Consider the following 9,433-nt stretch of genomic DNA (forward strand, 5'->3'; position numbering starts at 1 on the left):
TTAGGAAACATTTTTGGAAGCAAGTCATTGTGTCAGAATATTAGGCCTGGTGTAATTGGTCTTTTGGACACAGCAAGAGTAGGAAATCTCAGGCCTAGGGGCCAAACTTGGCCCCCCATATCCCTCTGTTGGGCCCTCAGGACTCTGCAGGAGACAAATGTCGCTGGCCCAGCTCTGTACTCTTGTCTGGCTGGAATGTATTCTTTTGGCAATGCCTTTTGCTGCCCGAGATGGAGGGATGTATAATGGGTATGGCTGGCTAGAATGTAGCCTTATGTGCAAAATCACATCCACGAAACTTCACTTTTGCCTCTGGCCAGGTCAATGACAGACATGTGGCCCTCAGAAGGTCCGCACGCCCCTGAGCTGAAAAAGGTTTCTGTCCCTGGTATACCATAATGAAGGAGTGAGGACAGGAATGTGATGAAATGCTGGGTAGAGGTAGAGTGAGTGACAGATAAGAGAGTGTCTCTGTTGGGATTGACAGGTGGAGGTAGTTAAAAAGAGAGATGCTAAAGAGAAAATGAGGGGATGCGATTGGATGGAGAGTAAAAGGACAGCCAATTTTTTCGGCATCAGAATAGTCACTTATTCTGGATGTTATGTTCGCTAATTATTTACATGTTGATGCTTTAATTGTGTGTGCTCTGGTTTTTGGTTACTCCACATGTCTCCACATAGATGTACTCAAGTAGGAATGTAAAGTGGGGGGGGGGACCCACTGCTCTTTGTAAGTCAGTAGATGGTTGATTTTAAGGGAAGCCTGGACACAGTGGAGTAGCTGACGGAAATGACTTACTGATCTCCTGGCGATGTCAGAAACACTTGTTGCCTTTTGGTTCTCCCAGCTTCCCAAATGACACTGAATGTCAGCCAATAGCTTCCTGGTAAGCTAAACACAGTTTTCTAAACATTTTCAGACATCAACACATCCTTTTTACAGTGGAGGGGAAGTCAGACACCCATTGTGTGGCCTATCTAGAGATCGGCCGGAAGTTAATGTTTTGGGGTTTTTTCTGCCTGGCACAGCTTCAGTTACTTCTTTGCAAGGAGCACAACTTCAGGATGATAGAGAAGTACAAGGAATAATGAGGACATGGATGGCGTGGATTGCTTGCTACAACACGTTCCTGACTACTTACCGAGAAAAGAACAAACAAGCAAGCAATAAGAAGAGAGGCATGTGTTTGTACAAATGATGACTTAAGCTACAGACATAACATGAAGCCGGAGAAGGAAGGTTGTGTTTACACAAAAGAGTGCGGAAGAAAAAGAAAGCCAAGACTAAACTCAAAGGCTCGTGTGATTTTAGGTTGTATCAATAGTAGCATCATTTCTAGAAATAATAGCTCTACTTCATTCTGACATAGTTTGACCTCACCTGGGGTTGTGTGTTCATTCCATGTTCCTGGCTTTAAAGAAGATGAAGACAGACTGGAGTGGGTTCAGAAGATAGCAGCATGGAAAAAAATGAAAGGCTGAAAGAACTGAGTATCTTTAGCCTGGGAAAAAAGCAATTGGTGGGGGCAAGATAGCACTGTGAAGATACCTGAGGAACGGTCACGTAAAAGAGAACAAGTCATAGGAAGACTATGTCCCAGAGAGCAGGATCAGAGGTTTAAGGATGGTAAAATGTGGTTGAAGATTAGGAGACATTTATTCATAGTTTGACCATGGAACCAATTACTTAGATGGGTGGTGGACTCCTCACCGGAGTTCTTCAAGGAGAGACTGTTATGTCATCCGTTAAAGATGCTCTAGCTCTGGATTTCCTGCATTGAGAAGGAAGTTGTACTACAGAGCCTACAAGACCCCAACTCTATGATTCCAAGACACTGGAATGGGCCAGTATTTGTTTAGACAACTCTTGGGCCTATTCTGCACATGCATTACTTGGCTTCTTTGCATTTGATGACTGGCACCTGATAACATTGTTCTTTGGGCCGCTTACAGCATCACTAAAATGTTAAAATATAAATACAGTGGTACCTCGGGTTACATACACTTCAGGTTACATACACTTCAGGTTACAGACTCCACTAACCCAGAAATAGTGCTTCAGGTTAAGAACTTTGCTTCAGGTTGAGAACAGAAATCGTGCTCTGGCAGCGCAGCGGCAGTGGGCAGTAGCTAAAGTGGTGCTTCAGGTTAAGAACAGTTTCAGGTTAAGTACAGACCTCCGGAACGAATTAAGTACTTAATCTGAGGTACCACTGTAATGTTAAAACAAAGCAAAAGCAGAGTTAAAGAGAATTTTAAATATTAGCAGCTCCAAGACCTTCAAAAGGGCTGCAAAAAGGCTCTTTGCCTCACATCAAAATGACTCCAGCGTAGGTGCAAAATAAGCTTCTTTGGGAGAAATTCCACAACCAGGGTGCCACCACTAAAAAGGTCCCTTCCCTAGTCACCACCCACTGAAGTTCACCTCAGGGTCCAATTAGGTACAAATGGGAGGAGATAACCAGAACAAAACACAAACATAAAATGGTCAATCCACCCAGTGCCAGCTATCAATCTAGCATGTGAGAATGTGGATATAACTAAGGGTATAAAAAAAGCATTATTTTCTGATCAACCTTGTATTTGTCGCATGCAGCATTGTTTCCATTCTGTTGCAGTTCATCTTCAGCCAAAAATATATATTAATCATCTTGCTGCCTGCTATGGTGAAATTGTGTCATTTATGCAATGCTATTTTTCTAGAAAAAGAGGTGCCAGAACTGAGTTCTGGCTGAAAAGAGCCATGCATTTATGTAATTTGCATTGTTACTCCACCCCATTCATTTAATTACAAAGGAAACACAATGCAACTGTGGGGTAGGGGGAGTAACCAATTACCGTACATATCCTTTACAGATTGAGAGCAACAGCAGCAGCAAATACCAATTGTATTTGCTGGATTGATTTCTCTTCTGGAATGGGACAAATAAGGGAACATTTCTGCTCCTGTTACTGTTTTTGTCAGATTTCACACATGGTTTACTAAGCATCCATGTTCCTGCTGGGAGAAACATAGTCAAGAGAGCCATTGTTGCTTGTGCAACGTATGGGCACACTAATTCCTGTTCTATCAGCTGCAATCAAACACATAGTGCAGTTCTTTGGAGCAACTCAAATTCTTTTCCCTTCCCTAGAAAAGTATATGAGCAAAAATGACAGTGAGGCAAAAGAAAAGTAAGTGAACATTATTGGTACTCTCCATTATGCCACCATCAAATCTCTTTAAACAATGATAACTATTGTTTTTCTCCAGCTAACGAACAATGCTTCATTTAAGAACTGTTTACAAACAGAGACTTGGTTGAGACCAACAAACAAGCTGTACTTGCACAATATCATCTTCTTTGGACAAAGAAATTACATGATTGTCTCTTGCTGCATTTTCTCAAATTGTTAGCAGATGGAGGGAAAAGATCTAGCAATAAAGTCACTAGTAATCAGGAGGAGAAATCTGGGAAGCAGGGGACACAATGAACCTCTGATTGCTTGGAAGCAGTGGGTGCATATTAAGTAACAAATCTATAAAGACCAGTCACTAGAGTAGGTGGTGGTTAGAGGAAAACAATAAGGTCATTGGAAGGAATGGTTTCAGGCTGAAAATCTTGAATCAATTAGATTATTTTTTAAAAAAGCACAGACTGTCACTTGCATTAGAAGAAAGGCATGTTTGGCTACAGCAGGACACTCACAGGTTATGGGTGAATCAATTGCTATTCTATCCAGAGCAGATGGAGGCAAAGGGAGTTTGCAGGCTCTTTTTACTTAGGGGAAGTTGGGGTAAAAACAGTCTGTTCTGGTCTCTTTTTACTCCAACTTCCCCTAAGTATAAAGAGCCTGCAAACTGCCTTTGCCTCCATCTGCTCTGGATAGAATAGAAGTTGATCTCCTAGTCTCTTTAGATGACAGTTTTGGTCTATACCTGGTATCAGAATTGGGGGACGAAAAGCCAGCTGGCTTGGCCCCAGCTGGAGTGTCTCCCCTCTCAGCCTTGCCTCTGCGGAGATCCATCGACCTCTTCTCCTCTGATGTGCATCTGTGACTCAAGCCGCAGAGCAGGCTTGAGCACGCATTACTCAGCAGTGTAAACTGCACAATAGATGAGGCTTGAGGCATGGACACGATACTAAGCTACGCATTTATTATACATATATCAGGACAAAGAAAACATGGCTGCTCTCCTTGCCGTTCGTCTCAGAGAGACACAGAAAACAAAAGCAATACAGAACGGAAGTTCCGCTCATGCCAGCAATCTGTGCTGGAATGTAAACAGACATGTGACCTGTAACAATCCACATATCTGCAGCAAAGGGTGGAATGGAATTCCCAACACCTGGACCTATTGTTTTTTAAAGCAGCAGTGGCCAAGGACTGCCCTTCGTAGCTCCAAGGGTAGAGAGTGCAAGGGCTGCAGCCCACATGTGCATTGTAGATGGGAACAGAGGCAAAAGTGAGTGAAGGAACTAATATGAACTTCGCCTTTATACATTGGGCCAGTTTCTACACACACTTGCACACACCCATCTATCCTCCATCCAGGAACGTTTTATCTAAAAGATGTACAAGTCTTGCATTCAGTCATCACAATCAATAAGTGAAAATTTTAAAAAGAAGAAATATAAGCTAGAGTGGCGCTCGCATTCGCAGGTGAGGATGCCTTCTATATGATCAAGTCCTGGAGGCATTCATTAATGCTTTTGCAATATTGAGGCTGGACTACAATAATACACTCTCTTAAAGACTCTTTTGGTTGTATTGAAGCTGTAATTGGTGTGGGATATAGTATATTAAAAAAAAACCTTCCTCGAATGGCTTGGAGCCTATGTAACTCGCAAGGTTGGGAAATTGATGGATTGCTTCACTTACAAGCCACTTTCCCCACCATGAGCTCTGCCCAAAGCATCCTCTAGCAATCATTCAAAACATCAAAATGCCACAGCACTAGAAATCCAAAATATACCCAAACAGAGAACATGTTATGTGACAAAAAGAATTTGACAAACATCGAACAAATTCAATATTACAAAACAACCTAGTCTTTAACTCCATAGCAAAATAAGAGTTAACCGATAACAAGGTTTCTGATGCTGCTCTGGCCTCACTCCATGGAACCTGGCTTAAATACAGTTCAGAAAGGAGGGATGACAGACAGCTGCCATACAGGCTAGATGACATGCAGCTGGCTCCTATATCCGATACTAACACATGGCCATCCAGATGTTGTTGTACTACAGCTTTAACCATCCTCGACCACTGGCCAGACTGGCTGCAGCTGATGGGAGTTGCAGTTCAACAACATCTGGAGGGTCACATGTTCCCCACCTCGCTTGGAGACCACCTTCTCCCCTATATTCCATCATTACATTTAAGCTGAACAAAGTTAATCGTCTTGGCTGCACTGCCCATCATTTCAAACAACTGGAAAATTTATCCTCCCAGCTTTGAAACACTCTGCCCCTTGAGATTTTCCAGATTCCAAACCTGAGATGCAGAACTTTCAGAAAGCTCAGCAAAACAGCATTATTTGGGCTGCAGTTTGGAGATGGGTGTTAAGTGGGGTGGCGTGAAGTAACTGTAATGCTGTTTGTATGTTTGTCATGCTTAATCACGTTTGTTCCATTCTTCATGTATTCTCTTGTGCTTTTAAACATTTTTCCTTCCCCACCCCCATACAATCTAGAGAGGAGGCTGAGTAGAGAGTGAAATAATAAAAAACATCTGAACAGAGCAACAACAAGGAGAGGCAAATGGGAAATGGAAACCAATAACAAAGCAAAAGTAACATGAGATCAACTTTTTTTGAAATAGGACCTACGCATGCCACTACATAAAAAAATAAAGTTCTTTGCTTATAAGTCACCGTGGTAGATTTTAGCATTTAGCATTCTGTCTTCTTAAGGAGGCATGTTTAAATCACATTGCAATAGATAGGATTTAAGCACCCAGTTGCCTGCTTGATTTGAGTCCTTTTTATTTTAACAGAAAACCTATCTGGAGCATGCCCATGTATTTAAAATAGTTACTGGAAGGATGGAGAGGCCAACTTACTCCTTTGACACTGTTCTCATCTTGCCCAACCACATATTTAGGCTAACAAAGGACAGAAGGTGAATGAATGACATGTGCAAGTTGTTAGTTTAAAAAGAACACCCCCAATAGTATCTGAAGCAACAGCATTTGACACATGTCTTCTCATGAATAATCATACTGAGTTCAGTGAGACTTTCTACCAGCTAAGCATTTGTGGGGTTGCAACATAAATGCATTTGCCAGTACAGATTGACAATGTGATCCTGTAGATCCTCTCTAAATAATCGTTTGTGCTGAGTGATTTTTTTTTTTTACTTATAAACACAACCTGAACATAAAGCGAGAGAGATTGCACGTTCTTTTGTGGTTCATGAAAATCTTTAATAAAATTTATTTTAAAAAAATAAAAAATAAACATCTGCGTAGCCTGACCGAATGCACTGGAAATCATTGTATAATTACAAATGCTTGAGTGTGTATTCTCAGCTCACTTCCCAAAGATTAGACCCTGTTTCTTCCATTTACTATCCAAATGCACACTATACAAGTTGTTTTAAAAAGTTCTTAAATGGGCCACCTTTATTTTGAAAGCAGCTACCAATCCACAATGTGCTATTGATATAGCTCAAGCCCCCCCCCCCCCCCGCCCCAGCTCTTATTTATCCCCCAAAGCTGCTGATTAGCACAAACAGCACCTTGTTGGCCAAAGAGTAATGGGAGAGAGAGAGAGAGAGAGAGAGAGAGAGAGAGAGAGAGAGGGAGAGAGCTGGCAGAAAGCTCATATGTGGCCCTGTTCTATATAGGTTGAACATTCCAAATCATTGTCCCATGGCTTCTTGGTCTTCATAGTTAAAGTTTCTTCTTTAACCATACTTTCAAAAAAAGCAAGAACTGTTTTGTGCAGATTTTGCCCTTAGTACTTGATGGTTAAATGGCAGTGAAGAGCAATGCTTATTGTAATTCTTTCATGGGAACAGAGTTTACGATCTGTGCTAGCTAAAGTACAGTCATCTCATTTTTCCAAGGGATCTGGGTAAAAATTGGATCCAATAGAATTAATCTGAGGCTTGAAAAACATGTCAAGCAGAAAGAGGAAGTGGAAAAGAGCATCACTCTTCCAACTTCTTCCTTCGACCCTTTTGTATTTTTCAAGGGAGAAAATCGATAACCACCCTCACTACTTCATAACTAAATGAGGGGCTCAGAAGCTCTATTTGTGCCAGGGGAAGACCTCATGGGCACCATTTTGCCCGCAAGCACAATGTTAGCAACCCCTGTCACATTCTGCTACTATCCGTGCTACTTCTACAGAGGAAAGGGCCATATGGTAAATTGCACCTGGTTGGGGCACCAATTCTAAAGCAAGAAACAGTATAGAGCAGCGTTTCCCAAACTTGGGCCTCCAGGTGTTTTTTGGACTACAGTTCCCATCATCCCTGACCACTGGTCCTGTTATCTAGGGATGATGGGAGCTGTAGTCCAACAGCAGCTGAAGACCCAAGTTTGGGAAACTCTGGTATAGAGTAAAAGAGCTACAAACTGTACACAGTACAAGGGCTATAATTTATTATTAGTAGTAGTAGTAGTAGTAGTAGTAGTAGTAGTAGTAGTAGTAGTATTAATGACAACCATCCAACACATTCTCCCACAAAATATGCTGCCCACAGTAGGAATTACAGATATGGTGTCCATGTTAGTTCTATTCTTAAGCAACCTTCGATTCCAGCATATTTGTGCACAAGAACTTGCAAAGGGCAGACTGGCATGATTCTTTTACGGGTGCAAAAAATCTCACATGCCTAGAATCTTTGGTCTAGAGACAGGTAGGTGTTTGTTGCTCAAACATGGCCTTCTTTCTTCATTACCTGTGAAAGGTCTAGTGATTTTCTTCTGTCCCCAGGTATTAGAGAGAAGGAGCACATCACACGCACATATGCACACACTTTCCTGTTATACAGTTTGTTTTCTATTTCATGATCAAACATGCCACAAGTTTCAGGTCAGATTAATGCTTTTGTACTTTGTTCTGTTCCCACCCACTTTGGGCTTCCACACCACACCCCATTCTAGCTTCCATTCACCACCAAGACACAATGTCAGTGGACTTCCCCTTGGATTACAGCACAAGAACAGGAATTGTCACATGAGCAATCATGTTTAAACCACCCACTCAAAAGAGTACTGTCTGCTGGCCTGGATTTCAAATCAGGAAATAGGAAGCATGGAATTCTGATTTCCCAGCAGGAGAAAGAGAGGAGGAGAGACTGTTGTTAAATGCCAAGTTCTAATGCAGTAGATGTTAACCTTTTCCTACTGAGAATCCAAGATTAACTACAACTTGGGACAAACTCTTGACTTATTTTTTTAAAAAAGACATGTACATCTACCGTATCTCCTTTTTTCTCCAGAGTACCCTACCCAGATAGAAGGGAAGAGAGGGTTGCTGCATACCAAAAAAATAACTACGAAACACATACACTTTTAGTAGATGTAGCTAGCTGTGCATAACTGAGAAAATCCACCATCAATGAAATTCTTTTTTCTGCTACAACCATTAAAGGTACAGGAACCCGATCTTCCTTCTGCTTTGGACTTTGTGTGTCTCTCTGTGTTTCTTTTCCATAAGAACATAAGATGCTACCAGATGCTTATGAGAAGCCCACATGCAGGATGTGAGTGCAATAGCACTCTCTCCTATTCATGTTCCCCAATAACTGGTATTCCATGGGCTACTGGGAGCTCCTTGAGATGGCCTACTTGTTGAGCAGTCATCCCGAGTTGCTAGCACAAAGCCTATACAGATGTTATATCTCGTATTTCTTTTGGTATTTTTCTTAAGTTGTTAAGGTTTCATCCCACATTCATCTTGCTCTGTTTATTTGTGCTCATATGTCTTCCCATTAGTCATTTGTTCATCCCACACTCTTTGATGCATTTCCCTGGCACTTCCCTAACGGCAAAAAGTCCATCTCTTCTTTTGAAGTGAATTAGCTGCCCTTTGGCTGACAGAGCACTTTAATCCACTTCAATCACACAGAGCTTAATTGGCCTCCCACAGAACAGCGACAGTTTGAGAAGAACCCTGTCTCTGATCTTGGAGGTGGAAAATAGCCCTTCTGGATACCAATAGCCTTATTCCCCATGAATTTGTCAAATCCTCTTTTAATCTTTTCCAAGCTGGCGGACAACATTACCTTTTGTGGTAGCAAATTCCATCATTTGTGTGCCATGTGAAGTGCTTTCCTTTTTTCAAAATAATGTTGCAGTGTTCCTACTGGTGCTTACTTAGCTCGGAATGTAGCCCATGTCTGCAACTCAACCCACCGGCTGAAGGACAATGCACCCGTGTATGTTCAGGGTCTCTCTCTTCTCTCTGGCGATCACTTGTAGCCGAGTAAGATTGTCT

This window comes from Podarcis raffonei, chromosome 5 (assembly GCF_027172205.1).
Source record: "Podarcis raffonei isolate rPodRaf1 chromosome 5, rPodRaf1.pri, whole genome shotgun sequence".
Classification (NCBI taxonomy): Eukaryota; Metazoa; Chordata; class Lepidosauria; order Squamata; family Lacertidae; genus Podarcis; species Podarcis raffonei.